The 27,348-nt window shown below is 44.0% G+C and overlaps 1 protein-coding gene across 7 annotated transcripts in view; it reads right to left on the reverse strand.

The window, feature by feature from the left end:
• Positions 1-27,348, reverse strand: part of smarca4a (SWI/SNF related, matrix associated, actin dependent regulator of chromatin, subfamily a, member 4a) — a 216,958-nt gene that overhangs the window by 153,684 nt on the left and 35,926 nt on the right. For 5 of the 7 annotated variants that reach the window (XM_059991941.1, XM_059991940.1, XM_059991938.1 and 2 more), the window contains exon 1: positions 18,343-18,423. The exons of 1 other annotated variant lie outside the window; for it this stretch is intronic. The gene's annotated coding sequence lies outside the window, so the exon portion shown is untranslated. Of the gene's footprint in view, positions 1-18,342; positions 18,424-27,348 lie in introns of those variants that run through there. One more of the 7 variants, XM_059991939.1, reaches the window with a different exon arrangement.

Raw genomic sequence — 27,348 nt, forward strand, 5'->3', positions numbered from 1 at the left:
GCCAGAGTGTGGTGAATCTGTGTAATTCATTGCCACTGAATTTTCCTAATGGTTAACTGTGTGATGTATTTTCTGGGTTTAGTGCTTAGATATTTTTATATGCAGAGAAAATACAGTCGGCCCTCCTTATCCGTGGGTTCCGCATGTGCGGATTCAACCAACCGCGGATTGGGAAAACCCAGAAGTTCTCTCTCCAGCACTCGTTTGAGCTACTTTGTTTCTGTGAAAAAATGGCTCCATTAAGTGGTCAAAGCAATTCCTCAAAGGCTAAGAGGGAGCGTAAAGTGCTATCTCTCTCAGAGAAAGTAGAAACCTTAGATCTTTTGAAAAGTGGCATGTCGCTTGCCGAAGTGGTCCTTGGCCCTCAATCTCCACAGATCCCGACTTGAGTATTATTGAGCCTCCTCCAAAGCGTCCTTATTCCCTAAACAATACAGTGAAACAACTATTTACATAGCACTTCCATTGTATTAGGCATTATAAGTAATCTAGAGATGATTTAAAATATTACTCGTTGTTTGAGGATTGTTCGCCTCGCTTCGTGTTCGTTCAATACTTGTGTTGTGAGTGAGAGGAAGGAGTACAGACTTTTTTTTCTTGTCATTATTCCCTAAACAATAGAGTATAACAACTATTTACATAGCATTTACATTGTATTAGGTATTACAAGTAATCAAGAGATGATTTAAAGTATACGGGAGGATGTGCATAGGTTATATGCAAATACAACACCATTTTAAATAAGGGACTTGAGCATCTGCGTTTTTTTGTATCCACGGGGGGGTCCCGGAACCAATCCCCCGTGGATAAGGAGGGCCGACTGTATATACAAATATTTCCAGGACTTGAGGAACTGAGTTCCTTAAAGTGTCGAGGAAGATTGAAACATTGAGGTGAATGCGGAGGAGGTGAAGTTGGCGGTCACTCTAACAGGTTGGGCCGGAGGTCAATCCCCACGGGAAGCTGCTTCGGGCTGAAGGTCGCTCCCCACGGGAGACCGCCTCGAGCCAGAGGTCAAGAGGTTGCTTCTCGGCCGATGATGGCCCCACAGAAGATCTGAGTTTGAGCTGTTGATGACAGAGGATGCTTTTGAAGTTCCAAGTCACATGTGATTACCGATGTGGACTATAGTTTATATTGTTCACCTTCAGTTTTTCTGTGTTCTGTTTCTTGTTGCTGATTGGCAGGTGGTCAATATGTTACTTTTTTGGGTGAGGGAGGGCTTGGGTGTTTGATGTTACTGTTGCTGTCTCTTGTGTGAGGGAGAGGTTGAGGGGTTAGGGGTTTGATGTTTTAGTGGGCAAGTATCGGCAGTGGGAGTTTCTAATGGGGGCGATGGAGAGTGCTCAGTAGCAAAGGGGGGGCAACCGAGGGATTACAGGCTCAAAAAAAAAAGAAATGATTTAGTTACTGTAAGCATTTTGTCCTCAGAGCCTCATTATTGATTACAAAGATCGTGTAATCACCTCATCTCTTAGGCTTTGCTTGGAGCCATTTATAGTTGTTGAAAAGCAATGTGACACTTCTGTATCTGACATAGCGTGAGAAATCTGGGCTGAAGAAATCGTGTTATTTCTGGGCTTGGTCCGTGCATTACTGTTGTTCACTACTGTAGTACACTGTCAGCTAGTATAACTCCCATACTGTAATCATGCAGTGACACTATTCCTGTGACTTGGGGCATGGTGTTCAATGGGGTAAAGTTCAGAATTTACCCTTTTGAATGGTCTTGACTGCATTTCTCTAGCCCACGGCCCAAATGAAATATCGCTGTCCCACTTCATGTACCTTCAGGCAAAGAGTCACGTTTTATCTGAGCTATGATGATGTCATAACTTTCCCTTTTATTGATCACAGGGCTTGAGGTTGGACTTAAGCAACAGGCGATTGACCGTGGTCGTTACCAGTCCAAAGAAATAAGAGTTGGACACAGTATAGTGTGGAGTACCTGAAAAATGGATTTATACCAGCACCAAGCAACCAACAGCAGCGGATGTGTTTGTTGTGAGAAAAGGTTTTTCTCAAATGAGGCAATGAAACCATCCAGTCTCTTTGAACACTTGAAAGCAATACACTCTGACAAAAGCAAACAAGAACTTGGCTCATCTTCAGACACTTTATGAAAACTTTTCGAAATGGAAAACACTTCAAAACATATTTGCCAGCACTTCACAACAAAGCAGTGATGCTTCATACAACATTTCACTGTTCATTGCTAAACCTGGAAAGCCCCATACAATTGGAGAACTTATTCTGCTAGCTGTAACAGAGGTTCTAAGTACAGTTTTGTGTAAGTCATTAGAACAAATAATTAAAACGATTCGGCTCAGTGATGACTCTGTTCAAAGACAAACAGATGAAATGTCTGAGAATGTGGAAGACACAGTGTGCAACATACTTAGGACAACAGAATTCGCTCTGGAGTTGGATAAGTCAACTTTGCCGGGAACTAAATATTTGCTTCTTGGTTATGCTTGCTTAATAAAAGATAAAAACATGGTTCAAGAATTGTTATTTGCAAGGGTACTAGAAACAGATATGAAGGGGGAGTCAATATTTTGGGATGTTGAACAATTTTTCAAAGAGCAGGGCACTCTGCTCACCAACATTCTTGCTTGTGCAACAGATGGGGTACCATCAATGAATGGCAGGATACAACCGTGGGGTTACTACTTCCTTGAAAAAAGCTTACTTAACATATTTACCATTCACTGTGTATTTCATAGACAACATCTTGTTGCAAAATACCTAAGTGATCGGCTGCACAAATCATTAAAATACTGTATTCACAGTGGTAAATAAAATCAAGTCTCCTGCTCTCAATTCTCGACTATTTTGAGAGCTTTGTACTGAGAATGATGAACAGTTTGAATGTTTGTATTTGTACACAGAAGTCAGGTGACTCTCAAAAGGAAGCAGCCTGAGCCACTTCTATGCATTTTTTAAAACCGTGAAAAAAATTATTTGAAGACTCGAATGCTTCATTCAGTAATCAAGTCAAGAATATTAGGCATGACATTGCTTATTTGTCAGAATTATTCACAAAGTTTAATTAAATTAATCTTCAATTGCAAGGAAGTGATGTGAATCCTATCAAAGTCAAATCAGTCATCTCCACATTTCTGTTCAAGTTATGGAAGTGCAACATTGTCCATCATGAGTTGGAAGAGAAAGAAAGAATACCAGATGATGATCTTCACGTATACTGTGCCCACCAGGGTGAGCTGCATAAAGGCATCAGAGAGATATCAGGATCCTCCCTCAATCCAAATTCCAGACTGGCTAGTCAATCCATTCCTGTGCACTTCTAATGTGAAACTAGCAGGAAGGACAGAGGAAGAACTGATCTCGCTACAAAATGGATTACTGTCTGCCCGCACTTAAAAAATGGTTAAAAAAATCTTAACAAGAATTTTGGTTGCATTAAGAAATCTCTGAATGCCATTCTGCACTGCGGAAAAAGGTCAAGATGTTCTTTATTGACTTTCCAACGTGATATTTAGTGGAGCGCAGTTTCAGGGCAGTTGCCCAACTTCTTTCAAAGCAATGAAACAGACTGCAAACTACTGAACATGGGGATCTGGGACTCCTTCTGAGTGACTTTCAGCCTGACGTTGTGGAGCTGACCTCACTGCATAAAGCCCATCCATCTCATTGAAAGGTGAAAAAGCAATTAAGAAGTGAATAGTTGGACGAATAATGTATGCTCTAAAGTTGCTGATGAAGATTGTTTTTAGGGCAATTAAATAAAGAAATAATTTTATTTGTAGATTTAAATAAGTTTTGCAATTAGTTGTCACTGCTTTGAATTTGCAGTTCCTATTTTCTTTCATTGTGTATCGTAAATTAAAATTCTTTATAGTGTTTACATAATGACCAAAAAGGGAGATGGGATGCTGGGGATGTGGTCAGGGAACAAAGGAGGTGGTAACCCAGAAACATTTGGGCAATACAATTGCAGACGGTGTACCTTTGACAAAACACCATTTCTATCTGTTCACTTCTGCCTGTGTCCCTTGGTACATTCTCAACCAGCAGAGGCAGTTCTCATCATGAATTAACAAAGGACACTCATACCATGTATAAAACTCCATTTAGGCGGCACTTGGGTTATTGCATGCATTTCTGGCCACCCAATCATCGCAGGAAGAAATAATTGAAGGGGGTTAGATAAACATTGAAAATTGGATTATTATTGTCACATGCACCAAGGTATAATGAAAACCTTTTGTTTTCATGCTATCCATTCAGTTCATTTTGTTGAATAGTGCATTGAGGCAGTACAAAGTAAAACAATAACAGAATGCTGAATGAAGTGAAGTGCAGGCAATTAAAGTTGTTGTTCCTCTCCACCATGCCTCGTGGCACATTGGGTGGCAACCTTTGTCATTTCCTTAGCATTTATCTGTTTTTCACAAGGCCGAGTTGCTAGCTCAATGTTGAACATCCAACACGTGCAAGGAGCCGGCTGGATTCCAACCCAGGACTAGCCACTACGCCACAGGCCGGCAAGATATAAAGTGCAATTCCATTGACATAGGAGCATAACCATTCAGCCTAATCTACTCCGCCATTCGATCATGGCTGATTTATTATTCCTGTCATCCCCATTCTCCTTCCTTCTCCCCATAACATAACGTTTGACACCCTTACTCATCAGAAACCTATCAACCTCCATTTTAAATATACCCATTGACTTGGCATCCACCACTGTCTGCGGCAATGAATTCCACAGATTCACTACCCTCTTGCTGAAGAGATTCCTCCTCATTTCTGTTCTGAAGGGACATTCTCAAGGCCATGCCTTCTGGTCTTGGACATTCCCATTATTTGAAACAAGTCAAGTTGTTCAACCCATTTAGGTCTTACAATATTTGGTAGTTTTTAATGAGATCTTCCCTCATTCTTTTAAACTCCAATGAGTCCAGGCCCACAGCCAGTATAATCAAAGGCCTCTCCTAGCCCACCCAGCCCAGTCATTACCCCTTTTTCCCCCACCTCCCTCCAGATTGAGCAGAAGATACACAAGCCTGAAAGCCTATACCGCCAGGCCCAAGGACAGCTTCTACTCCACCATCACAAGACCAAACCTCAATCTATTTTCCATGGTCGGCCACCATTCAGCTCTCAAGTTGCTTCCTGTGTATCCTTTCACAGGATGTCCTGCAGGCTGCAGTGAGTCACAGATGGCCCGTGGTTTGTGAACCACTGGTTTATGAAGAAGGGTGGGAAGTGACTTGAGCAGAGCATAAAAGCAGACAGACCACTGGCCCTCTTTTAAATTCTAAACACTTGGCAATTGTTAATTTAAATATATTGTTGAATGCTCCAGCTACCAAATATCAACCAGCACCCCAATGCACTGATCAATCTAACAGCTTATGAGTTCAGCCTATTAGAAATACAGCAAGCCCTTTCTTCTTGAGATTCTTTTTACCCTATTAAGACAAAGCAGACATGCCCTTGGAGGTTTACTACCAGCCAGCTCTCTCTAGGGGTAGAGCTCCCCAATGGTTAAACAAATTGGATATACTGTGCAAGTGGGATTTTGCCAGGGGCAGTTATATCATCCACCAGACCTTTCCTCTACACAGTGCTGCTTCTTTGCAAATTATTAGTTTGTTCACATTATCCTTTATCATCATTAAAGACAATTTTGAAATATTAACAGACTCTACTCCGGAACAGACAGCTGTTGTGATGTACGTGGGGAATGCAAGTCTATCTCCACCCAAATAGGGCTCAAAACTTCATTTATTATTCCCACCACAACAGGATGGCTAATTATCCTCACATCAAACTGAATGAGGTTCAATCAGCCTGAGCCTGGAAACAATGATCCAGTAACTCTTCATCACAGAGAGGGAGAGAGGGGAGGGAGAGAGAGGGAGAGAGGGGAGGGAGGGAGAGGGAGAGAGGGAAGGGAGGGAGAGGGAGGGAGAGGGAGAGAGGGAAGGGAGGGAGAGGGAGAGAGGGAAGGGAGGGAGGGGGAGGGAGAGGGAGAGAAAGGGAAAGGGAAAGGGAGAGAGCGAGAGAATGAGGCAAGCACACAACGAATAAGAGAGAAACACACACAGCAAAAAGGAGAAACACAGAATTGGAGAGAGACAGAGATACTCAGAGAATGAGAGAGAGAGAGAGAGAGAGAGAGAGAGACACACACACACACATATACACACAGACATACAGAAAATAGGGGAGGGAGAGACAGACAGATACTCACAAAGAATAAAAGAGAGAGGTACACATACTCACAGAAAATAGGGGAGAGGGAGAGAATATATATATATATGTATAGATAGAGAGAGTGAGAGAGGAACATACAGAGAACAGGAGACAGATACACAACACACTCGCAGAGAGACACAGAATAAGAGAGAGGAGAAACATACACACTCACAGAGAACAGAAGTGAGAGAGAAACACACAGAATGGGGGACACACACTTGCAGAGAATAGGAGGGAGAGAGAGGGAAAGACACACACATCACAGAGAATGAGAGAGAATAAAAGAGAGAGAAACACACAGAATAGAAGACAGAGAGAGAGAGATGCAGAATAGGAGACAGGGAAGTGGAAAGAGGGTGGGATGGGGTGAGAGAGGGGGAGAGGGAAGAGATGAGTGTGCACACTCACAGAATGGGGGGAGAGAAAGAGAGAGAGGGAGACAGACACACAAACACAAACTCATAAAATATGAGAGAGACAGAATAAGAGGGAGGGGATAGCGAATAAGAGGGGGTTGGGAGACAGAAGGGATGTGCCACTCACACACAGAGAATGAGATAGAGGGGAGAGAGTGAGATAGAATGGGGGAGAGTGAGAGAGAAACACACACACAAAATAGAAGAGGAGGAGACACACACAGAATAGGGGAGAGAGAATAGGAGAGAGAGAGACTCACAGAGAATAGAAGAGACACATACACACACACAATAAGAGAGAGACAGAGAAAATGAGACATGCACACAGAGAGACAAACACAGCAGAGAGGGAAAGGGAGAGATGGTGGGGATGTGGTCTGAGGGGGGTGAGATGGAGAGAGGAAAGACGTGCATGCACACATGCACAGAATGGGGGAGGGAGCATGCAAGAGAGAGGGAGACAGGAGACAGTGTGAGAGAGAAACATATACACAGAATAGGAAAAGCGGGAGGGGAGGGAGGAGAGGTAGGGGATGGGGAAAGGGAGGGGAGACACACAGAATGGGGGAGGGAGCATGAGAGAGAGAGGGAGACAGGAGAGAGTGTGAGAGAGAAACATATACACAGAATAGGAAAAGCAGGAGGGGAGGGAGGAGAGGTAGGGGATGGGGAAAGGGAGGGGAGACACACAGAATGGGAGGAGAGGGAATAGGAGAGAGAGTGTGAGAGACAGAACAGAAGAGAGTGAGAGCAAAACACATACACAGAATAGGAGAGAGAAAGAGAGAGACAGAAAATAGGAGACACGTAGAGAGACAGATGGAAAGGGAGAGGGAGAGAGAAAGAGGGAGACACATAAAATACAAGAAACATACAGAATGGGGAGGTGGGGTGAGAGAGGAGGTTAAGAATGGAATAAGAGAGAGGGAGGGGAGGGGTGGGGAAGGGGGTGAGAGAGTGGGGGGGTTTGGGAGAGCGCAGGGGTTCGAGGGTGAGCAAGACACACACATATAGAGAATAGAAGAGTCTCAGACAGAATAGTCTGCAATTCGCGTTCTCGATATTTATTGCTTGCTTATTTATATATTTAATTTTATTTCGTTTTTGTATTTGTACAGTTGTCTTTTGCATATTGGTTGTTTGTCTGTCGTGTTCAGCTTTTCATTTATTCTATTGCGTTTCTTTGAACTTACTTATGAATGCCCGCAAGGAAAAGGATACTGGGGTTGGATGTGGCGACATATGTATCTTAAATTTACTTCGAACTTTGATTTGATGTGTGTGAGAGAGGACAAATAGGAGGGAGAGAAGGAGACAGACAGACAGAGACACACACACACACACACACACACACACACACACACACACACACACACACACACACAAAATGGGAAGGGGAAGGGGGAATAAAATAGAGACAGAATAGGAGGGAGAAAGAGAGAGAGAGAGAGAGAGAGAAAGAATGAGGTAACAGAGAGAGAATAAGACAGAAAGGGTGGAAGAGAGAATAAGAGAGTGGGACAGAAAAGGGGAGGCTGGAATGTCAGGAGAGGGGTCAGAGAAAGTATAGAAAGGAAGCAGAGTGGGTTAGGAAGAGAAGAAAGAGGAAGATGACGTGAGATGGTTGGGTAGTAGTGACAGATTTCGGAAGTCAAAGCCATAAAAACAGACAACACAGAAACAGGCCATTCAGCCTATCAAGTCATTGCTGAACATTAAAACACCTACTTATACCAATCCTAAATTAATCCCTTTTTATTCTCCCCACTTTTTCCTTCAATGCTTCCAGAAATTACCACTCAAATAGTGGGGCAATCTACAGCACAAACAATTAACCTACCAATACTCACATTGTTGGAATGTGGGAGGAAGTCATGGAAAACCAGGTAATTAGAGGGAGAACAGGCAAGCTCCACACAGACAGACAGCACCCAAACACAAGATCAAATCCATGACTCTGGAGATGGGAGGTGGTTGCTCTATCAGCTGCAGCAACGTACCGTCCCAAGGAGAATGGACAGCTGATACAGAAGGAAGAAGAAGAAGGGACTGCGGGGGCAGAGAGAAAAGGAAGGGGGGAGGAAAGTGGAAAGTATAGAGGAAAAATTATGAGGGGGAGCAATTGGGAGAGAAAGAGGGAGGATAGACAGTAGCAGCATCAAGGGAAGAAAGAGGGGTTAGAGAATCCTACAGTACAGAAGCTGCTCCTTCAGCCCAGCTTGTCCATGCCGACAAAGATACCCATCTAAGCTAATTCAGTTTGTCAACATTTGGCCCATATCTCTCTAGACCTTTCTTATCCATTTACCTGCTCAAATATCTTTTAAATGCTATTAATGTATCTGCCTGAGCCACTTCTGGCAGCTCATTCCATATACTGACCACTGTCTGGATGAAAAAGTTGCCCCCTCAGGTTCCTATCAAGCCTTTCACTTCTCACTTAAAACCCGTGTCCTCTAGATCTTGAATCCCCAACCTGAGAAAAAGACAGATCATTCACCCTGTCTCCAAATGATATTAAACACCTCTCCAAAGTTACTCCTCGATCTCCTTTACTTGAAGGAATAAAGTCCTCATCTGACCAACCTCTCCCTCTGTTGGTTTGATTTGGACAGAAAGGGAGAAGGACGCAAACAGCGAGAAGCAAAGTGGTATGAGAGGTCATCAGAAGGCGCAAGAACAGTTGACAGAGGCATGGGAACAGACCAAAGAGAGACAGAGTTACGAGGTCAAGGAAATGAGAAGAGGGCTGACATTGACACGTGTAGAGCTGGACAGATGAATTTGAACCTAGAAAGTACGAAGTGATTCATTTGGTAGGTTGAATTTGATGGTAAAATGTCGGATTATCAGCAGTGCAGAGGAAAAGAGGGATCTTGGGGTCCCTGACCACAGATCCTTCAAAGTTGCTGCACAAGTTGATTGGATGGTTAAGAAGGCATATGGTGTGTTGGTCTTCATTAATTGGGGGAGAGTTCAAGAGTTCAAGAGCCATGGAGAAATACTGCAACTCTCAAAAAAATCCTGGTTAGACCACACTTAGAGTATTGTGTTCATATCTGGGTGCCTCATTATACAAAGAAACGGAAGCTTCAGAGAGGATGCAGGGGAGATTGACCACGATAAGAAAGCATACGTTATGGGGATAGGTTCAGCGAGGTAGGACTTTTTCCTCTGGAGCAGAGGCTGAGAGGCGGCTTGACAGAAGTGTATGATCAAGTGGACAACCAGAGACCTTTTTTCAGGGTGAAAATGAGGGGGCATAACTTTAATACGATTGAAGGAAAGTATAGGAGAGATGTCAAAGATAAGTTTTACTTATTTTACATAGAGTGGCGGGTGTGTGGAACATGCTGCCAGAGTGGGGGTAGATACAGATACATTAGAAACATTTAAGATACATGGATTAAAAAAAAACAGAGGGCCATGTAGGAGGGAAGGGTTAGATTAATTTTAGTGTAGTTTATAAGACCATAAGACCCTAAGACAAAGGAGCAGAACTAGGCCATTTGGCCCATCGAGTCTGCTCCACCATTCAATCATGGCTGATCCTTTCTCCCCTCCTCAGCCCCACTTCCTGGCCTTCTTCCCGTAACCTTTGATGCCATGTCCAATCAAGAACATGTCAATCTCTGATTTGAATACACCCAACGACCTGCATCCACACCTGCCCATGATAACAAATTCCACAAACTCATAACCCTCTGGCTAAAGAAATTTCTCTGCATCTCTCTCTTAATGGATACCCCTCTATCCTGAGGCTGTGTCCTCTTGTCCTAGGCTCCCCCACCATGGGAAACAACCTTTCTACATCTACTCTGTTTAGGCCTTTCAACATTCAAAAGGTTTCAATGAGATGGTCCCATCCTTTAAAATTCCAGTGAGCACTGACCCAGAGCCATTAAAAGTTCCTTGTATTATAACCCTTTTATTCCTGGAATCATCCCTGTGAATCTCTGTTGAACCCTCTCCAATGCCAGCACATCTTTTCTTAGACAAAGAGCCCAAAGCTGTTCACAATACTCAAGGTGAGGCCTTACCAATGTTTTATAAAGCTTCAATGTCACATCCCTGCTCTTCTATTCTAAACTTTTTGAAATGAATGCTAATATTGCATTTGCCTTCCTCACCACCGACTCTTCCTGCAAGTTAACCTTTAGGGTGTTCTGCAAAATGACTCCCAAGTCTCTTTTGGATTTCCTCCCCATTTAGAAAATAGTCTGCACATTTATTTCTACAACCAAAGTGCATGATCATGCATTTTCCAACACTGTATTTCATTTGCCACCTTCTTGCCCTTTCTCCTAATCGTCCAGTAGCACTCACATTTATGGTGATGAAATGCTTTAAGAGCTTGGTCATGACTTCACTGAACTCTTGCCTCAGCAAGGATCTGGACCCATTGCAATTTGCCTATCGCCACAATAGGTCAACGCCAGATGGAATCTCAATGGCTCTCCACACTGCTCTAGACCACCTGGACAACACAAACACCTATGTCGGGTTGCTGTTCATTGACTATAGCTCAGCATTTAATACCATCATTCCCATAATCCTGATTGAGAAGTTGCAGAACGTGGGCCTCTGAAGCTCCCTCTGCAATTGGATCCTTGACTTCCTAACCAGAAGACCACGAACTGTGCAGATTGGTGATAACATCTCCTCCTCACTGACGATCAACACTGGTGCACCTCAGGAGTGTGTGCTTAGCCCGCTGCTCTACTCTCTCTATACCCATGACTGTGTGGCTAGGCATAACTCAAATACGATCTATAAATTTGCTGATGATACAACCATTGTTGGTAGAATCTCAGATGGAGATGAGAGGGCGTACAGGAGTGAGATATACCAACTAATGAAGTGGTGTCACAGCAGCAGCAAACTGGCACTCAACGTCAGTAAGACTAAAGAGCTGATTGTGGACTTCAGGAAAGGCAAGACGAAGGAACACATACCAATCCTCAGAGGGATCAGAAGTGGAGAGAGTGAGCAGCTTCAAGTTCCTGAGTGTCAGGATCTCTGAGGACCTAACCTGGTCCCAACATATCGATGCAGTTATAAAGAAGGCAAGACAGTGACTATACTTTATTAGGATTTTGAAGAGATTTGGTATGTCAACAAAAACACTCAAAAACTGCTATAGATGTACCGTGGAGAGCATTCTGACAGGCTGCATCACTGTCTGCTATGGGGGTTGGGGGGGGGGGGGGGGTGGTGCTACTGCACAAAACCGAAAGAAGCTGCAGAGGGTTGTAAATGTAGTCGGCTCCATCTTGGGTACTAGCCTACAAAGTACCCAGACATCTTCAAGGAGTGGTGTCTGAGAAAGGCAGTGTCCATTATTAAGGACCTCCAGCACCCAGGGCAAGCCCTTTTCTCACTGTTACCATCAGAGAGGAGATACAGAAGCCTGAAGGCACACACTCAGTGATTCAGGAACAGTTTCTTCCCCTCTCCATCCGATTTCTAAGTGGACATTGAACCCTTGAACACCACCTCACTTTCTTAATATATGTTATTTGTTTTTGCACAATTTTTAATCTATTCAATATATGTATACCGTAATTGATATACTTATGTTTTTCTTTATATTACATATTGCATTGAACTGCTGCTGCTAAGTTAACAAATTTCACAACACAAGCCGGTGATAATAAACCTGATTCTGATCTGTCCAAATCTTTCTGCAGCCTACCTGTTTACGCAACACTACCTGCCCGTCCAATCTTTGTATCATCTGCAAACTTGGCAACAAAATCATCTACTTCATCATCTAAATCATTGACATATAGCATAAAAAGAAGTGGTCCCCACACCAATCCCTACGGACCACCACTAGTCACTGGCAGCCAACCAGAAAAGAATCCTTTTATTCCCACTCGCTGCCTTCTACCAATCAGCCAATGCTCTAACCATGCTAGCAACTTTCCTGTAATATTATGGCCTCTTAACTTTGTAAACAGCCTCATGTGTGGCACCTTGTCAAAGGCCTTCTGCAAGTCCAAGTGATCAACATCCACTGCATCACCTTTATCTATCCTACTTGTAATCTCATCAAAGAATTCCAACAGGTTTGTCAGGCAAGTTTTCCCTTAAGGAAACCATGCTGACTTTGACCTGCCTTGTCCTGTGTCACCAAGTACTCCATAACCTCATCCTTAACAATTGACTCCAACAGCTTCCCAGCCACTGAGGTTCAGGCTAACTGGTCTATAAATTTTGTTACTGCTGCTCTCCTCCTTTCTTAAAGCAATTTTCCAGTACTCTGGCACCATGCCTAAGTACAAGGATTTTTGAAAGATGATTACTAATGCCTCTACAATCTCTACCACTAGCCCTTTCAGAACCCTAGGGTCCAGTTCATCTGGTCTGGGTGACATAGGTCTTTCAGTTTTTTGAGCATTTTCTCCCTTGTAACCGCACTCACTTCTCTTCCTTCACACCCTTCACTGTCTGGCACACTGCTAGTGTCTTCCACAGTGAAGACTGATGCAAAATACTCATTTAGTTCATCTGCCGTCTCCTTGTCTCCTGTTATTATTTCTCTGGCAGCATTTTCTAGCAGTCCTATATGCACTCTCATCTCTCTTTTAATTTTTACATACTTGGAAAAGCTTTTACTTTGATATTGTTTGCTAGCTTGCTTTCATTTTTCATCTTTTCCCTCTTGATGATTCTTTCAGTTGCTCTCTGTAGGTTTTTAAAAGCTTCCCAATCCGCTATCTACTCACTAATGTTTGCTTTGTTGTATGCCCTTTCTTTTACTGTTACAATAGCTTTAACTTCCCTTGCCAGCCACTGTTGTACTATTTTGCTATTTGAGTATTCATTGTTTTTGGAATACATCTATCCCGCCCCTTCCTCATTTTTCCCCAAAACTCATGCCATTGCTGCTCTGCTGACATCCCTGCCAGCAGCTCCTTCCAACTTACTTTGGCCAACTCCTCCCTCATACTACTGTAATTTCCCTTTCTCCACTGAAATACTGCTACATCGGACTTTACATTCTCCCTATCAGATTTCAAGTTGAACTCAATCATATTGTGATCACCGTCTCCTAAGGGTTCTTTTACCTTAAGCTCCCTAATTGCCTCTGGTTCATTAGATTACCCCTAATCCAGTATAGCTGATCCCCTAGTAGGCTCAATGACAAACTGCTCTAAAAAGCCATTCCACAAACTCACTCTCTTGAGATCCATTCCAAAACTGATTTTCCCAATCGACCTTCACGTCAAAATCTCCCATGACGATCATAACATTGCCCTTTTGACATGCCTTTTCTATTTCCCATTGGCATAACACTGTGGAACGAAGAGCCTGATCTGTGCTGTACTGTTCACTGTTTTACATGCTGCTTAGTATATTGAGGCAGAAGAGGATGCGATGAGGATTTGATGGTAGGTATTAGAGAGTGAAAAGAGATGTGGGGGGAGAACAATAGGATGATATGTGTGCGGGAGGAGGAGCATGGGATTAAATGAAGGGAAGTAGGGAACAGTGAGGTGGGGAAGAGAGAATGATGGTGACCAAGAGAAAGAGGTGGAGGAAGAGCAGATGAGGAAAGGAGAAATGAGGAGTGAAGCTAAAGGGTGAAACAAGGAATATGGGAGAAGATGGGTCAAATGGCCTAATTCTGCTCCAATGTCATATTGTCTTATGGAAGAGATAAAGATAAACTTTACTTGTCACGTGTACATTGAAACATACAGTGAAATGTGTTGGCTGCATCAAGTCAAATTGAAGATGCTTCTGGTGCCAACATAGCATGCCCACAACCCACTAACTCTAACCCATGTATCTTTGCAATGTGGGAAGAAACCGGAGCACCTGGAGGAAACCCACACAATCATGGGAAGAACATGCAATCTCCTTTCACCCAGTGGTGTACGAACCCTGATCGTACAGCTGACCCCGTAAAGCAAATGTGCTAACTGCTGTTACCATGCTGTACCTACGTCCCATTCTCCTCTCATTATCATGGCATTTCACCCACAAAACTTCTGCTCACTGGATTTTTGTTTGTTTTTCATACCATTCTCCATCAACTCTAGAGACTGTTGTGGGTGAAAATCCCAGATCAGTCATTTCTGAGATACTCAAACCACCTCATCTGGCATCAACAATCTTCCACAGTCAAAGTCACTTAGATCATATTTCCTGTCCATTCTGCTATTTGGGCTGCGCAACTACTAAATCTCTTGACCATGTTTGTATGTTTTATGCATTGAGTTGCTGCCACATGATTGGCTGATTAGATATTTGCATTAACGAGCAGATATAGATGAACCTAATGAAGTGGCTACTGAGCGTAAATGTAAACACATTTGTCAATCACTCAAATGTAAAATCCTACAGAACAGCAAAATGCCACATTCCAGTGCAGAAAGCATGAGATTTCCACAAATCAAGGCACAACCTCCCTCTGCAGATGTTGGACCCACCCGGCCCCCCTTCCAGAAAGGGTAAACAGAGAGGTTACAGCAGAATACATTCTTACAGCTTTGAACCCCTGAGGGGTGGTGGAGGGAGTGTTGCTCTGAGAAGCAGGAAAGGGCTAAACAAAGGTCATCGCTTCTTCCTGTGGGCAGGGGAGGAGAATTGTATCCCTGTCTCTGCTAAATGATGTGCTGTGAGACGGGTCAGATCTAATGGAAAAGGATGATAACAACTGTCAGAGCAGGGTGGGAGAGGGAAGGGAGAATTGTATCCACTCTAGTCCCTTTGAGAGTTACTAATAATTCAGAAAGTTTCCTCCCTTTGAGTCTCCCCCCTCTAATTAATGGTCCATCAGCCAGCAGATAAAATTCATGCTTCGAGGCTGGCTGATCTGAGAGGCAGACAGTTCTGAAGATTGACCTACCTGCCCTCTGTACTGTGCTCTCCCCAGTGTATAACTGAGCCTACCGCTGAAGGAAAGAAAGAAAGAGAAAGCTGGCAACAACTTCCTCAGCTTTTTAACCATTAGCTACAGAAGTAATCACTTTGCAAAATCCCAGACTGGGCTTCACTTTCGGAACAACTGAACATGACATTAGCCGCCCGTGACTCAACTCTGGATTGCTGAAATGCTGCCTTGATGATTTAAGATCACTTCCAATACTGACTTCCCACAGCATCACAACTGGTATTGCTGATGTCTGTGTCCTTAGTTTCAGTTTACGTGTGCAGTAGCATAGCAGTTGGGGTAATGCTTCTCACAGCACCAGTGACCTGGGTTTAATTCTCATCACTGTCTGGAAGGAGTTTGTGTCCTTCCCACGACCGCATAGGTTTCCTCTGAGTGCGCTGGTTCTCTCCCACCTAACAAACATGTATGGGTCAGTAGGTTAATTGTTCATGTGGGTATAATTGAACTTGTTGGGCCAGAAGGGCCGTACTGTGCCCGATCACTAAATAAATAAAAAATGTAATGTTTTTTTTTAAATAGAATCCATCTCTATTGAGAACTCCCAAGGATGAGGGGCACACGAGGAACAACTGAGCCACAGCAGGGAGGACAGTGGTTGGATCGCAGAGCAGACTATCAAAGGACCTTGCATTTCTGTAACAAAGAAGTGGGTCTTGGTTTTCATTAGCTAGCTTATAAGCACCTCTGTTTGTTCCAACCCTCACCTTGAATGTGCTCATCTTAAATCCCTAGCCTCTTCCTGCCCTGATCCAACACAGATTCATGGTCCTTTGCTCTGTCTACCGCAAAAGGCAGATGGTTGCAGGCGGCCACCCATTTCAATTCGACCTCCCATTCTAATTTTGAAATGTTAGTCCATGGCCTCCTCTACTCTCACAGTGAGGGCAAACTCAGGGTGGAGAAGCACCTCTGCATATTCCATCTGGGTAGCCTCCAACCTGACGTCATCAATATCAATTTCTCCAACTTCTGGCAATTCTCTCCCCTCCTTCCTTCTCTCCTTTTCCAATCCCCATTCTGGTTCCCCTCTCAAATACCCATCATTTCCCTCAGGTTCACCTCCTTTCCTTTCTTCCATGGTCCACTGTCCTCTCCTATCAGATTAATTTTTCTTCAGTCCTTTGCCTCTTCCACCTCCCCTCTCCCAGCTTCTTACTTCAGCCCCCCACCCACCCACCTTCCCCCTCACCTGGTCTCACCTATCAGTTTGTATTCCTTCCCCTCCCCCTCCTCCTTATTCTGGCTTCTGCCCCCTTTCATTCCAATCCTGATGGCGGGTCTCAGCCTGAAATGTTGACTGTTTACACTCCCCCATAGATGCTGCCTTACCTGCTGAGTTCCTCCAGCATTTTATGTGTTGCTCAAGATTTCTAGCATCTGAAGCATCTATTGGCTTAACATGTCCTGACATTTTAACGTAAAATGTCATCTACATATTTCCTCCTTCTACAGATGCTGAGCACATTCAGCTCCCCTGTTTTTTTCAGCTTGTGAGAAGACTCCATGGACTCAATGTCCCTTGTCGCACTTAAACAGTCAACAATCATCTTTCACAGAAGGGCCGTCTACACCCATCTAAAAAAGTTCACAACTTCTTAAAAAAAAACAAATAACCCCCCACTCTCTCATCATTTCCATGGGAATGGGAGCAAATCCCAGCTGCAGTTACTGGAGAACCAGGAGAACCCAATAGAAAGCAAGATCTTACCTTCTGATCCCCTCCCCCTCTCCTACATCCTGAAGTCAAGGACTGGGGGCAGGAAGAGTTGGGTGGGGGTAGGTATCGCACCATTTGGTGAGTTGAGCAATTAATAACCTCTCGCTGGTAGCAATGAGCACCAACTCAGTTGAACGACAAGTGGTAAATCAACTGTCCACAAGCATTTTTCAACAACTTTAAGTATTTTGCAAGGTCAAAACCTCAGCAGCAAAGCAGTTTTTTTCTTGACTGGAAGAGGGAATATAAATCCAAATGGGGAATTGATATAAGACAATTTTTGATGCCTTGTTTCTAAACATCCCTTCACCGAAATACAACAAATGCCAACATCACTAAACCCGCATCTGATAAACAAAACAGCCCTGACCTCCAAAGTAAGAGGAATATTTGGGAAAGATCGAAAGAAACCAATAAAACAGCAACCTGTCATATCTCACGAGTCAATTTAGAGCGGACCACTGTGCTAGCATCACAGCAAAACTTCTAAACAACTATTTTTGTATTTTACACCAGGGAGCAGAAAATACAGAAGAAAACTATATGCCATGCACATGATTTTTTGATATATAATTCACGTTCAAAAAAAATCTTAGGCGAAATGCTAAATTGTATTTTATCATAGGACAAGAGATATATAAAGATATTGCAATTACAGTTAATAAAATCAAAACTTTTTTCATCTTTTTAAATTGCAAAAAATACATCTGTGTGCAGACAGCAGTGTGCAATGCTTTGTTCAGCAGCGACCGGGGCAGACAGCGCCGAAAGTCAGAACCACAGAATAATACAGCTGATGCGATCAGCACAATGCAGCCCGCGATCCGACCCTGCTAAACAATATATTTTGAATTAATCGCAATATAAACTAATTAATTTTAGTCCGAATGCGCCACCATATCGGACGGCGGGGCCTGCAGCGCACCCTCGGCTTCAGACAATGAGGTGAAGCCGGGCTGGCGGAGCGGGAGCCGGCGGGACCGGCGCTCCCCGACTCCGCCACCGGCCCCGGGTTCGGGCCGCCGCGCAACGCAGCAGTCGGGCAGCGCGAGCAAGAGCGACGCGGGCTTTACCTGGGTGAGGAGGCGCCGCTCGCGGTTTTAATGGAACAAAGAGCCGCCGGTAACTGGGAGAGGAGCGGGGACGGGGAGGGCAGGGCGCATGCGCGGCCCCGGGACTGCGGGAGTGGGGGAGGGGCGGGGAGTGAGGGGTAGAAGAGAGTCAGGGTAGAGGGAGAATGGAGTAAGGGTAGGAGAGAGTTGAGGTAGAGAGTGACGGGAGTCGGGGATAGACTGGGAGAGGGACGGGTAGTGGAGTGAAGGGGAGGAGAGAGTCGGGGATTTCGAGGGTGAGGGATGGGAAACTGACGAGAGTCGGGGTTGAGAGTGAGGGGTGGTAGAGGGACAGTTAGGGGATAGTGGAGTGAGGGGGAGGAGAGAGTCGGCAATAGAGGGTGAGGGATGGGAGACTGACGAGAGTCGGGGTTGAGAGTGAGGGGTGGTAGAGGGACAGTTAGGGGATAGTGGAGTGAGGGGGAGGAGAGAGTCGGCAATAGAGGGTGAGGGATGGGAGACTGACGAGAGTCGGGGTTGAGAGTGAGGGGTGGTAGAGGGACAGTTAGGGGATAGTGGAGTGAGGGGGAGGAGAGAGTCGGCAATAGAGGGTGAGGGATGGGAGACTGACGAGAGTCGGGGTTGAGAGTGAGGGGTGGTAGAGGGACAGTTAGGGGATAGTGGAGTGAGGGGGAGGAGAGAGTCGGCAATAGAGGGTGAGGGATGGGAGACTGACGAGAGTCGGGGTTGAGAGTGAGGGGTGGGAGAGGGACGGGTAAGGGAGAGTGGAGTGAAGGGGAGGAGAAGGTCCGGGATAGAGAGTGATGGTTAGGGGAAAGTGGAGTGAGGGCAAGGGGTTGGGTGTGGATGAAGGATGAGAGTAGGCATGGATGAGGTGAGGGATTGCGGTTTGGGTGGGTGATGAGATGATGAGAGTGGGGGATGTGGGTGGGAAGTAGTGATGGGTGAGGAGTTGGGGCTTTGGGATGTGATGTATGAGGGGTAAGGGGTTGGAGATGGGGATGTGCAGGTAGTGGTAGGCGATGAGGGTAGAAGTGGAGGTTGGTGTGTGTGATTGTGGCAGTGAAGGTGAGGATAAAAGAGGGCAGGGTGAAGGGTTGCAGATTTGAGATGGGGTTGGATAATCAGGGTGGAGGTGTGGCTGGAGCATGGGGGAGGGGTGGGGTGGGTGGAGTGTAATGGATTGTGGGTATGTGTTGGGTTTAGGGTGGGGGTTGGGGATTAGGCTCTGGGGTGAGTGAGAATTGAGGACAAAGATGGAGGTTGGTGCAGAAGATTAGGTGAGGGTAGATGTGGGGTGTAAGGATGAAGGGAATGGTGGTAGAGTGGGGGAAAGTTTGGGATGGGGAATGAGTGTGAGGGTGGAGTTAGGGAGAGTGGAGGGTGAGGGGTAGGGGAGTGAAGGAGTGCAAGAGGAGAGGGGGAGGAGTGGGGTGTAAGTAGTGGTGAGGATGTATGGGAGGTTGGATTATGGTGGGGTTAAAGGGTAGCAGTGGGATGTAGGGATATGTGCGAGGGGAGTGAGGGGCAGGGAGAGGGTGAGGTGTGAGGGATAGATTTGAGGTGTGTGGGTAAGCAATGTGTTACATATGACTGTTTTGCACATTGCTCTGGAGTAATATTGTTTAATTTGGTGATATTTATGTGTGGTTGAATCATAATTAAATTTGTATGTATGAGGGGCTGGGATTGTTGGTGTTGGGGGAGAGTGGTTGTGGGAGTGCAGTGTGAGATGGGTATAGAAGAGGGAGGGGGGTGAGAACATGTGTGCTGTATAATGGGTTTAGCATGGAGGGGAGTGAGGGGTGTATGGAGACTGCAGATGCAGAAGAAGGTTGAGGAAATTTAGGAACAGTGGAGTGTGGGGACAATTTGAAGATGGGAGAGTAGAGTAGGATTTGAGATGAGTGGGGTTGGGCTCATTGGAGAGGGGTAGAGTGGGTTGGGAGGAAGGCAGAGAGAGATGAGGTGAGGACAAGTAGACAATGGGAGTGGCAAGAGGCATCTCACTGGACATGGGAGGGGGAAAAGGGGCAGAGGAGGGTTGATTACTGGTGTGTGGCATCTGGGAGTGGTAAAAGTACGAGGTTTTAGGGCTTTAGGAGATAGTTGGTGCAAAGGGTAACTTGGGGGAGGGGTTTACAGTTTTTGTGTCATTCTGTCCTGAAAATGAATTCACACTCTATGCGAAGCGTTAGTGTTGGTATTGGTCCTTAACCTGTCCTATCTTTCTTTGATTCTATTGACTCCCAAAAGATAATTAGTTTTATTTTTGCAGCTAATCCCACTTTAACCCTTCAGCTCCATTATAGAGGCATGGATACAGACTCTTTGGCCCTAGCTCATCCCAATTTCCTGTGTCTGGCCCATATCCCTCCTCTCAATAAGTGCTTGTAACTGCCTAAACCACTTCTTCTGGCACTTGTTGCGTATGCTTGCCGCCCTCTTGTGTAAAAGTTTATTTTTGTATTTATTGAGATATGGCACAGAACAGGCCCTTCTGGCCCCTGGAGCCATGCCGCCCAGCAATTCTCAATTTCATCCTAGTCTAATCACAGGATAATTGACAATCACTGATTAATCTACAAACCGGAATGCTTTTGGCTTGTAGGAGGAAGCCCACGCGGTCGTAGGGAGAATATACAAACTGCTTACAGTTTGCAGCAGTGGGATTGAACTTGTGTTGTGTGAGTCGCTACACTACCATGCTGCTCTGTTACATCCACCTTATTTATGCCTCTCATGATTTCAAACTTTTTAATATAAGGCTTTCCCTTACTTGTCAAAGAATGAAAACCTAGCCTGGTCAACCTCTCCCTATGATTCGGGCCCTCTAGTCCTAGTAACACCCTTTCCAGTTTAACCACGTCTTTCCTGTAACACTAGTGACTTGTAGAACTGCTATGTAATGTCCCAACTACTATACTCAATGCCCTGACTGATGTAGTGCAGGTTGATAAGCACCTTTTTTTGTCACCCTGACTACCTATGATGCTGCGTTCAATGATCTATATACTTGTCCCTCTGTTCCATTACACTCCCTAGTGGCCTACCATTATGGGCCGAATGAGAGCAAGTGGGATTAGCAGGGTGGATCCTTTGGTCGAGAAGAACCAGATGGGCTGAAGGGCTTGTTTCCATCTGTATTATTCTATGACTCCTAACTTGATGTCAGCCGCAAAATTACTAGTTAAGGCTTGTGTAATTGTAACCATATCATTTATATAAAAAAACAAGTGATGATGGTCCCAACACTGACCCCTGCGGTATTTCACTAGTCACTGGATACCATACTGAGAAGTAATTTTCAACCAGCACTCTGGTTCCTACCACTGAGGCAATTTTGAAACGAGCTAAACTAGCTCTCCCTAGACTCCATGAGAACTAGCCTTCCTGAGCAGACTACCATGTGGGAACTTGTCAAAGGTCTTGCTGAAGTCCAAATATCCACACCCCTACCCTCATCAACCTTTTTTGGTTAACTTTTTTTTAGGAAAAGACTCTAAAAGGTTTATTAAACACAACTTCCTGTACAAAAAGTCAAGCTGGCTCCTTCTGATCTGACTATGTCTTTCCAAATGCTGTTAGATCCTGTCGCCCAGAATCCCCTCCAGTAATTTCCCCACTACTGATGTCAGGCTGACTGGCCCATAGTTTCATGGCTTGTCCTTGCTACCCTTTTTAAACAATGGTAGAATATTAGCTACCTTCCAGCCTTTGAGACATTCACTACTGATTAAAGGCCTCTGCAATTTCCTTTCTAGCTTCCCACATATTCTGAGGAACCACTAGTCAGGTGCTGGGGATTTATCCACTTAATGTGCTATAAGACCTGGTGTACTGTAATGTGCTACAAATACCTCCTCTCTGGTAGTATGAATGTCCTCCAAAACATCTCCACTTGTTACCATTATCTCTTGAGCAACCATGATTTCCTTCCCAGTAAACAATGAGGTGAAATGTGTTAAAAATCCCATTTATATTTGTTAAACATTTGTTAGATCATCCTTTATAATTTTTCTCTCTTGTATTTATGAAGCTTGCACTATCAAAGATGTATTTTTCTTCTCATTGTCCTTTTATTTTACTTTGTCATCCAGCAATCACTAGCCTGTGCTGAAACATTGATGTTCTACTGTTGCTTAAACACTTACTTGCCTTCTAACATAAGATAAAGCAAGAGTAGCCACTCAACAGGATGTTGGTGATCATCTACCTCATGTCTGATCCAATCCTTGATTTCTGTACCATTGAAGTTACTCATTGACTGCCACCACAACACACACAGAAAACCAAAAATTTGCCACCATTTAGAGTGGAACTAAATGGCTTAACTCTTATTTAAAGACTTGATTCTACACTAGCTAGTGGAAACAGCAACTCCACACCTACAATCTCTACTGCGCATTATGTCACTGGTACTTAGGGCAACATTGAATGTCCTCTATTTCTGGTGACATTCAGGGCTTCCTTCATTGTGTCCGTAGCTCAGCTTTCACTAAGTCCTGGAGGAGACTCAAAAATATGGTCACACTCAAATATAGAAGCATTTTTCATTGCTGTTCCGTAACAGCTTTGTTTTACCATTCAGGGTTGTTAGCCCTGAGCTGAACCCTAAATCCAGAGGTCTGGTGGACCACTCTAAATCTGGCCTCAACTCGTTTACCTGTTTGGTGTGGGTGACCCACCAAGAGCCAAACTGTAAAGCCCTGATTCCTGCCAACATAATTGTCCAAGTCATTGAGGCACCAAAACCTCTAAACCCTACAAGGCTGTGGTCCTCTTGGAGGACATCTACCTTATCCAGAGGATTTTGTATGTTTCAATGAGATGACATTTAGTTTCTTATAAACTAATGAGCAGAGAGCTGGTCTGCTTAATGTCTCCGTGTACAACAAATATGTCATACCAGAATTCATTCTGGTAAACCAGTGCTGGGATTTTTTAATGTACGTGTATGCTTCCTTTGGTTGAGAGACCATGCCTGTACATGTACTTGGTCTCCATCCAGTTTTACGTTCCCCCTACAGAGGCTGCTCGACCTATTGAGTTCCTCCAGCAGATTATTCATTGCTCTAGTTTTACCAAATCTCTTTTAAACTACCTTGATCATTCCTTGTTCTTTCTGAGTTATTACAAATCTGATTGCTGTTCCCCAAATCTACTTAAATACTCATGCCTCACTTTAATCCCCTGGACAGGATCCAGAATAGTTTTCTTTAGTTGGACATAGAACTCCATGAACAAAAAACTGCATAGTTCAGAAATTCCTTTGGGAAAATTTTAAATTATGGCAAAGCTACGTAATAACTGGGATGTTGTCTGGTCCCAAAGACTGTGCTGTATCCAGTAATTTCAGCGATTTATTGATACAGCCCATTACAGGTAAATTTGCTAGTGAGACCAGAAATAAGATGATCATACAATTTAACATGTGGCCGAGGAGATGGTGCAGGAGAGAGGGCTTCAGATTTTTAGGGAGAGTGATACCTGTACAAAAGGGGCAGTTTGCACCTCAATTGGAGAGGGACTAATATCCTTGCAGGAAGTTTTGCTGGTGTTACACGGGGTCGGAGTGGAGTGGTTAAACTAGAGTTACAGAGGGTTTGGGAACCAGGAACCAGAGTGGAGTGGGTGTGGAGAACGATGTTGTACATACCAAGACAGGATTTGAAAGGTTGAGTGTGGTGTTTCAATGCAGTGAGTATTGTAGGAAAGGCAGATGAACTTAGAACATGGATCAGCATGTGATATTGTTGCCACTAGTGAGATTTGGTTGCAGGATGGGCAGTTCAATGTTCTGGGGTTCCATTGATTTGGATGTTAGGTGTGATAAAGGGTGGTGTTACTAGTCGGGGAAAATGTCTTGGTAGTGCTCAGGCAGGACACACTGGAGAGCTCATCTCCCAAGGCTAAATGGGTGGAACTGAGGAATGAGAAAGTGATGACCACATTAATGGAATTATATTATAGATCAACCAACATTCCACAGTATTTAGAGGAGCAAATTTAGAAACACAGAAAACCTGCTGCACAAAACAGGCCCTTTGGCCCACAATGTTATGCCAAGCATGTACTTACTTAAGTAATTACCTAGGAATTCCCATAGCCCTCAATCCCATAGTTGATGAAGGCCTTCTTATGCCTTCTTAACCACAGAGTCAACCTGTGTGGCAGATTTGAGTGTCCTATGGACTTGGACCCCAAGATCCCTCTGATCCTCCACACTGCCAAGAGTCTTACCATTAATACTATATTCTGCCATCATATTTGACCTACCAAAATGAACCACCTCAAACTTAACTGGGTTGAACTCCATCTGCCACTTCTCAGCCCAGTTTTGCATCCTATCAATGTCCCGCTGTAACCTCTGACAGCCCTCCACACTATCCACAATACCCTCAACTTTTATGTCAGGTTTGTAGACAGATCATAGACTTTTGCAAGAAACATGAGGTTAGGTGGATTTTTACCTTAAATCTATACCATACTGTATAAGGGCTGGTCAGGAAATGTGTGTGGGAAAGTTTCTTTAATCAGTACATAGAGGCACCAACCACAGAGATACTAGATCTATTTGGTAATGAGACAAGGAATGCGGCAGAAGTTTGTGTAGGGGAAAACTTTGCATCTAGTGATCATAATGCTATTAATTTCAAGATAATTATGGAGAAGGATAGATCTGGTGCTCGGGTTGATATTCCAAATTAGAGAAAGGCCAATTTTGATGGTATCAGAAAGGATCCGACAAATGTGGATTGGAAACAGGTTGTTTTCTGACAAAGGTGTACTTGGTAAGTGAGAGGCCTTGAAAGTGAAATTTTGAGAGTACAAAGTTTATATATGTACTTGTCAGAATAAAAAGCAGGGATAGCAGGTTTATAGGCAATGAGAAAATCTGCAGCTGCTGGAAATCCGACCAACACACACTAAGTGCTGGAAGAACTCAGCAGGCCGGGCAGCATCTAGGGAAAAAAAGTACAGTCGATGTTTCGGGCTGAAACCCTTCAGCAGGTTTATAGAAAACCTTGGTTTTCAAGAGATATTGAGGACCTAGTTAAGAAAAAATAGAGGTATAGGTTGGAAGGAAAAGTGAGGTACTTGAGTATAAGAAATGGCAGAGAACACTTAAGAAGGATATCAGGACTAAACGATGGCATGAAGACAAGGTGAAGGAAACTCCCAAGGCCTTCTACAGGTAGATTAAAAGCAAAAGGACAGCAAGAAACAAAATTGGTCCTCTGGAAATCAGAGTGACCAATAAGCATGAAGCCATAAGTGATGGAGGAGATCTTACATGAATTTTTGCATATGGAGATGGATGCAGAGCCTACAGAAATGAGGCAAAACAGCACTGAGGTCATGGACTGTATACAAATTATAGAAGAGGTGTTTAAAGTATTCTAGCAAATTAGAGTGAATAAATTCCCAGGGCCTGACAAGGTGTTCCCTCAGACCCTGTTGCTTAATTGCAGCGCTGGTTCTGTTTTTGTGTGTCATCTATATCAGTGACCTGGATGATAATGAAACTGGATCAACAAGTTTGTGGATGACACCAAGATTAGCAGTGTAGTGGATAGCAAGGAAGACTATCAAAGCTTGCACTGGGATCTGGAAAAAATAGTCTGAAAAATGACAGATATAATTTAATGCAGACGAATATGAGTTGTTGCACTTTGGGAGGACAAATTAGGGTAGGACTTGCAATGTGAGTAGTAGGGCGATACAGAGTGTAGTAGAACAGAGGGATCTAGGAATACGGATCCATAATTTCTCGAAAGAGGCATCACAGGGTTTTAAAGAAAGCTTTTGGCATGTTGGGCTTCATAAATGAATATATTGAGTACAGGAATTGTTCTGTTGAAGTTGTATAAGATGTTGGTGAGGCCTAATTTAGAGAATTGTGCAGTTTCGGTCACCTAGCTCCAGGAAAGATGTAATTAAGATTGAAAGAATGCAGGGAAGACTTGAGGACCCAAGGAAAAGGTTGAATGGGTTAGGACAGGGGTCGGCAACCCGCGGCTCCGGAGCCGCATGCGACTCTTTCATCTCTGTGCATAGGCTCCCTGTGGTTTGTTAGTTTTTGAAATGTAATTCGAAATTTGAAGATTATGGTGATCTTGTACAATCTAAATAAAACGTTGTGGAGACCCCATTTCCTGGCACATCCGAACCGGCTCACAATTAGCCACCATTCCGGCTAAGGTAGATAGCCCAAGGGGGTTTGTGAGTACGTGTCTTTTGGAGCATCCGCGCCCACGGGGATGGGTTGAGGGAGGCGTTAAAGCAAGGCTGTTTAGTTTGAATAAAGTTATCTTTGACTGCAGTGTCTTTATTTTAGCGCTGCGTGTTTTTTTATCACTATTAATATACATCACTGCCAATGCCTGACACCCGCCAGTGCGCGCTTTCTTTTAATTCTTCGATCCAAGGTAGGCTAACCATGGAATAGCCTTCAACCCAACATCTTTTTTTCGGAGTTCAAAATGTTTTTGTTGCATGCAGAAATGTAATTTTGTTTTCTCTGCAGGAGTTCATCAATTTCATAAATGCAACACATTATAGTTTGTTTATACATAGCATAAAGGCAAAAAAAAACGTTGTATGCAGTGTTATTTCATTTTAAATGTCAAACGGGTTTTGTGGCTCCCAGTGTTTTCTTTTCTGTGGGAAATGGGTCCATATTGGCTCTTTCAGTGGTAAACGTTGCCGACCCCTGGGTTAGGACTTTATTTCCTAGAGCAGTGTTCCCAACCTTTTCTATGCTCCACACCCCTAGGAAATGTTTGATTAATGTTCGCACCCCCTACAAAAGTAGTATCACATTTGAAGATGAAGACGTCTAATTTCTAATTTTTGAACCACAAGTTGAACCACATACAATACTGCGGGTGAACAAATTAAAATTAAAAAAATAAGCTTTTAACTCAGTGCATAAAATGCAAATATAAATTGAGCAATTAGATTCTAATTTATTCAGAAAAAATTGTAAACAGTAAATTGATG

The sequence above is a fragment of the Hypanus sabinus genome, chromosome 16, assembly GCF_030144855.1.
Source record: "Hypanus sabinus isolate sHypSab1 chromosome 16, sHypSab1.hap1, whole genome shotgun sequence".
Classification (NCBI taxonomy): domain Eukaryota; kingdom Metazoa; phylum Chordata; class Chondrichthyes; order Myliobatiformes; family Dasyatidae; genus Hypanus; species Hypanus sabinus.